Raw genomic sequence first — 6,000 nt, 5'->3', positions numbered from 1 at the left:
TTTACGATAGCACAGCTTCTCCCTTTGTTACTCAGTTTTCCCAGTCTTTCAATCAAACCTATCCCCTTTTCTTTTGTGTAACAAGCTGTCATATCTGTTCCGCCCGCTAGGGACGTTTTCTTTTAAGACTAATTCCGTGTATATGTAATTCTGTGTGATTAGTTAGGTATTTAGTAAATAAATAATGAAACCCAATTTTGCATTGCTGATTCAACTTGTTAGCCAGGGTTCGTGAAGATAACCAAGAATTTACAACTTTCAGATGAGACTGAATTAAGGTGACGATTAATATTGACTGCTATTGATGTAAAATATTACTAGGTCTTTAAGAGTTTATTTGGAAGATAACAGCTCTATATATATTATTTTGTGGTGCCCTGAATCTCTAGTTAATTATATTTACATGATTAGCTCAATCAGGTAATATTCATTGCGGAGAAATAATTTTATAGAATAGCATGTCATATTCCTTAATCCGGCATAGCCAAAGACACGACAGGGGATATTGCATGAGACAAAAGGAATGGAAGAAAGAATCCTGAATGTGGAGAGGTGAGATGGTTGAGATGAATACAGCTTTGCAATATGTCACACATATTTTACACCATCTTACATTTACATGTAGACCACCTAAACCCCAAAAACTGCTACACTTTTCAGAGTGATTATTTCAACCATTTCAGTTTCAGAGGAAGGAGTTCAGTCAAGTCACTTTTCTCATCTGAAGACATTCTGGTGAAAATAACACCCTCCAAACCTCAGTACTTTCATTATTGTGCTTGAACACAGAGATCAGCCAGTACACTGCTAGCCTGTGGTTTATGTTTTGGCCTAGTTATATACATCACACTCCCACTGCTGCCCCGTTGACATGGCAACAATGCTATCTCCGTGACAACAGAGAGAAGGGCTGATGTATGGGGCCCTATCACATAATCACAAAGCTAAACATGCAAATTGAGCTAGTAGATAGTATTTGTATTGGACTGACATATACTTCCTCTATTAAAGTTCAGATAGAAACTACTTTACAGCAGTTGCAAAAGAGCATATAGCAATCAATGCATGTCAAATTTGAACTTACACCTGATTTTCGGAGAAAAGTTTAATTGAACGGTGAGTAATGATTGGTCTTAAACATATTAAATTATGTGTAGGCCACAGACATGGAGAATATTTGATAAATGTCAAACTTCAATAACAATATATTGCAATAATACAATGTACTGACAATATTTAGATCATCTGATGCCATTTATCAATAATGTATTTTACCGTGCAAGACTGTAATGGTGAAAAAAATAGAAAGGGAAAATACCTTAGTAGCTTTGCAGATGTACTACTCAGTTAGTGGTAACCGCACAGGTATCAGTACAATACAGAATACTCTATTCCTTTTAACTCTAGATGCCTTGTTTGACGTTTTAACCTTGATACTGACAAAGAAAAGTAAAACATATTTTTTCTTCTAAAGCCATTTTCTTTGCAAGGAGATCGATCTCATCAGTCACTGAGTGAGAAAGGAGAGTGGGAAATAACACCAGGTATGATTATGATTCTTTATATATGACTGTCTGTCCAAATAAAGTATATTTTTTCAATGAGGAAGCACACTTCCTGTTGACCTGATGCACAGAAATACTCTGATTAGACGTGATTAGAGTCTATTAGTATGGGTGCATCTCAGTATAGGCTAGTTGCAGGGCTTACATTTTTCTGTTGTTGATACCCCTACCATGTTTTTTCACTACTAATGTTTCCGCATTTATGAATTGAATGGTTGTGTAAAAATATTTTACTGCAAAAGTGGTAAAATATATAGATATTCTGACACAACCCCTAAACTCTAAAAGTGCATAATATGCCTGGCTGTAGGAGGGTTGGGCCACATCCGCTCATGTAACTCAATATTGCAAGCTCTGATATTGCTAAAATGTGCAATACAAGTCATCAGTGGTTTGGCCAACGTACACAAACAAACATTAGGCTATCTTAATGCATCTTGGAAATACAGAGCTATTAATATTTATGATGAATGTAAGCTTTTTTTGGTAGCTGATTAATATACAACTTTCCAAGTCAAAAGTCCTTTCAATCAGTGGTGTGTGGTCCTGCCTGACAAAAAATACATACAGTTATATGTTTTTGATGGTGTTGCTATTGTAATCTGCTCTAAGGAAAGCAAGTGGACTCAGATATCGAAATTATATTTTTGGGGGTCCAAGGTTCCTTGAATGATTTTAATATTTTTAGCCCCTACTCAATGGTGGAAAAAGTACTCAATTGTCATACCTGAGTAAAAGTAAAGATACCTTAATATAAAATGACTCAAGTAAAAGTAAAATATTACTTGAGTAATTTGGTTTTAAATATACTTAAGTATCAAAGTAAATGGAGTTGCTAAAATGTACTTAGGTATCAAAAGTAAAAGTATAAACCATTTAAAATTCTTTATATTACGCAAACCAGATGGCACAATTTTTTTGTTTTTTTATTGATGGATCGCCAGGGGCACACTCTAACACTCAGACATAATTTACAAACTAAGCATTTGTGTTTAGTGAGGCAAAAAGGATGACCAGGGATGTTCTCTTGAAGTGTGTGAATTGGACAATTTTTTAAATGAAAATGTAACAAGTACTTTTGGGTGTCAGGCTAAATGTATGTGGTAAATTCTAACTGGTAATTTTGGGGTAGTGGTTGTAGTTCTGGGGCCTGATCAGTTTGAACAGCTAACTGGTAATTCTGGGGTAGTGGTTGTAGTTACATTACATTACATTACATTTAAGTCATTTAGCAGATGCTCTTATCCAGAGCGGCTTACAAATTGGTGCATTCACCTTATGACATCCAGTGGAACAGCCACTTTACAATAGTGCATCTAAATCTTTTACATTTACATTTAAGTCATTTAGCAGACGCTCTTTTAAGGGGGAGGGGGGGTGAGAAGGATTACTTTATCCTATCCTAGGTATTCCTTAAAGAGGTGGGGTTTCAGGTGTCTCCGGAAGGTGGTGATTGACTCCGCTGTCCTGGCGTCGTGAGGGAGTTTGTTCCACCATTGGGGGGCCAGAGCAGCGAACAGTTTTGACTGGGCTGAGCGGGAACTGTACTTCCTCAGTGGTAGGGAGGCGAGCAGGCCAGAGGTGGATGAACGCAGTGCCCTTGTTTGGGTGTAGGGCCTGATCAGAGCCTGGAGGTACTGAGGTGCCGTTCCCCTCACAGCTCCGTAGGCAAGCACCATGGTCTTGTAGCGGATGCGAGCTTCAACTGGAAGCCAGTGGAGAGAGCGGAGGAGCGGGGTGACGTGAGAGAACTTGGGAAGGTTGAACACCAGACGGGCTGCGGCATTCTGGATGAGATGTAGGGGTTTAATGGCACAGGCAGGGAGCCCAGCCAACAGCGAGTTGCAGTAGTCCAGATGGGAGATGACAAGTGCCTGGATTAGGACCTGCGCCGCTTCCTGTGTGAGGCAGGGTCGTACTCTGCAGATGTTCTCTGCAATTTCGTCCACCATTATCCTCAGTAATTTTCCATCCAAGTTGTCAGACCCAGGTGGCTTGTCATTGTTGATAGACAACAATATTTCTTTCACCTCTTTCACACTCACATTACAGATTTCTAAATTACAATGCTTGTCTTTCATAATTTGGTCAGATATACTTGGATGTGTAGTGTCAGCGTTTGTTGCTGCAACAAGTTTGCTAATCTTGCCAATGAAAAAATAATTAAAGTAGTTGGCAATATCAGTTGGTTTTGTGATGAATGAGCCATCTGATTCAATGAATGATGGAGCTAAGTTTGCCTTTTTTAAATTCAGATTAGTCACATGATTTCTCAATTTGCAATACATTTGCTAATTGGTTGTGCAGCCAGACTTATTTGCCATTCCTTTTGCCTCATCCCTCTCAACCATACAATTGTTCAATTCCTCATCAATCCACAGGAATTTAAAAGTTTAAACAGTTATTTTCTTAAATGGTCACCTCGCTTTGCGTTCTTGTTTTTTTATGTATTATTTCTTACATCGTTACCCCAGGAAATGTTAAGTCTTATTATATACAGCCGGGAAGAACTATTGGATATAAGAGCAATGTCAACTTACCAACATTACGACCAGGAATACGACTTTACCGAAGCGGATCCTCTGTTCGGACCACCACTCAGGACAATGGATCTGATCCCAGTAGGTGACCCAAAACAACGGCGCCGCAGAAGGGGCAGACGGGGCGGTCTTCTGGTCAGGCTCCATAGACGGGCACATCGCTGACCGCTCCCGAGTATACTTCTCGCCAACATCCAGTCTCTTGACAACAAGGTAGACGAAGGTAGACGAAATTCGAGCAAGGGTTGCCTTCTAGAGAGACATAAAAGATTGCAACATTCTCTGGATCTTGGAAACATGGCTCACGAGGGATATGTCATTAGAGTCTGTACAGCCACCCGGTTTCTTCACGGATCGCGCCGACAGAAACAAAGAAGGGTGGGGGTGTATGCCTTATGATTAACGATTTGTGGTGTAAGGAGCAGCAAAATGTAAGGAGCTGTAAACATAACAAAATACAGGAACTCAAGCCATTTTGTTCACCTGACTTAGAATTCCTTACAATCAAATGCCGACCGCATTATCTACCAAGAGAATTCGCTTTGATTATAATCACAGCCGTGTATATCCCCCCCCCAAGCAGACACCTTGTTGGCCCTGAAAGGACATCATTGGACTCTATGTAAACTGGTAACCATATATCCTAAGGCTGCATTTATTGTAGCTGAAGATTTTAACAAAGCTGATCTGAAGACAAGGCTCCCTAAATTTGATCAGCATATCGAATGCGCGACTCGAGCTGACAGCATTCTGGACCATTGCTACTCTAACTTCCGTGATGCATACAAAGCCTTCCCCCACCCTCCTTATGACAAATCTGACCATGACTCCATTTTGCTGCTCCCAGCTCCCAGACAGAAACTAAAACAGGAAACACCCTTGCTCAGGTCTGCTCAACGCTTGTCCGACCAATCGGATTCCACGCTTCAAAATTGCTTCAATCACGTGGACTGGGATACGTATGTTCTGGATAGCCTCAGACAGCAACAATGATGTATAAACTGACTCGGTGATCGAGTTTATTAGCAAGTGCATCAGTGATGTTGTACCCTTGGTGACTATTAAAAACCTTCCCTAACCAGAAACCGTGGATTGATGGCAGCATTCGCACAAAACCGAAAGCGCAAACCACTGCTTTTAATCATGGCAAGGCGACCGGAAACATTACCGAATACAAACAGTGTAGCTATTCCCTCCGCAAGGCAATCAAACAAGCTAAGCGTCAGTATAAAGGCAAAGTAGAGTCGCAATTCAACGGCTCAAACACGAGACGTATGCGGCAGGGTCTACAGTCAATCACGGACTAAAAAAAAGAAAACCAGACCCGCCGCGGACAACAACGTCATGCTCCCAGACAAATGAAACAACTTCTTTGCTCGCTTTGAGGACAATACAGTGCCACTGACACGGCCCGCTACCAAAACCTGTGGGCTCTCCTTCACCGTGACCAACGTGAGTAAAACATTTAAATGTGTTAGCCCTCGCAAGGCTGCCGGCCCAGACGGCATCCCTAGCTGCGTCCTCAGAGCATGCGCAGACCAGCTGGCTGGTGTGTTTATGGACATATTCAATCCATCCCTATCCCAGTCTGCTGTGCCCACATGCTTCAAAAGGGCTACCATTGTTCCTGTTCCCAAAAAAGCCAAGGTAACTAATCTAAACAACTATCGCCCAATAGCACTCACTTTTGTCATCATGAAGTGCTTTGAGAGACTAGTCAAGGATCATATCACTTCCAACCTACCTGATATCCTAGACCCACTCCAATTTGCTTACCACTCCAATAGGTCCACAGACGACACAATCGCAATCACACTGCACACTGCCCTAACCTATCTGGACAAGAGGAATAACTATGTAAGATTGCTGTTCATCGACTACAGCTCAGCATTTAA

At 41.0% G+C, this 6,000-nt stretch overlaps 1 protein-coding gene across 2 annotated transcripts in view; it reads left to right on the top strand.

Annotated features, from left to right (window-relative positions):
• The first annotated feature begins 1,015 nt into the window (after nucleotides 1-1,015).
• LOC124009802 (G-protein coupled receptor 35-like) overlaps nucleotides 1,016-6,000 on the top strand; it is a 30,294-nt gene continuing 25,309 nt past the window's right edge. For both annotated transcript variants that reach the window (XR_006834320.1, XM_046321979.1), the window contains exons 1-2: nucleotides 1,016-1,116; nucleotides 1,475-1,544. The gene's annotated coding sequence lies outside the window, so the exon portion shown is untranslated. The remainder of the gene's footprint in view (nucleotides 1,117-1,474; nucleotides 1,545-6,000) is intronic.

The sequence above is a fragment of the Oncorhynchus gorbuscha genome, linkage group LG22 (genome assembly GCF_021184085.1).
Source record: "Oncorhynchus gorbuscha isolate QuinsamMale2020 ecotype Even-year linkage group LG22, OgorEven_v1.0, whole genome shotgun sequence".
NCBI classification, from domain to species: Eukaryota; Metazoa; Chordata; class Actinopteri; order Salmoniformes; family Salmonidae; genus Oncorhynchus; species Oncorhynchus gorbuscha.
This window is presented reverse-complemented; position numbering and strand designations above follow the sequence as displayed.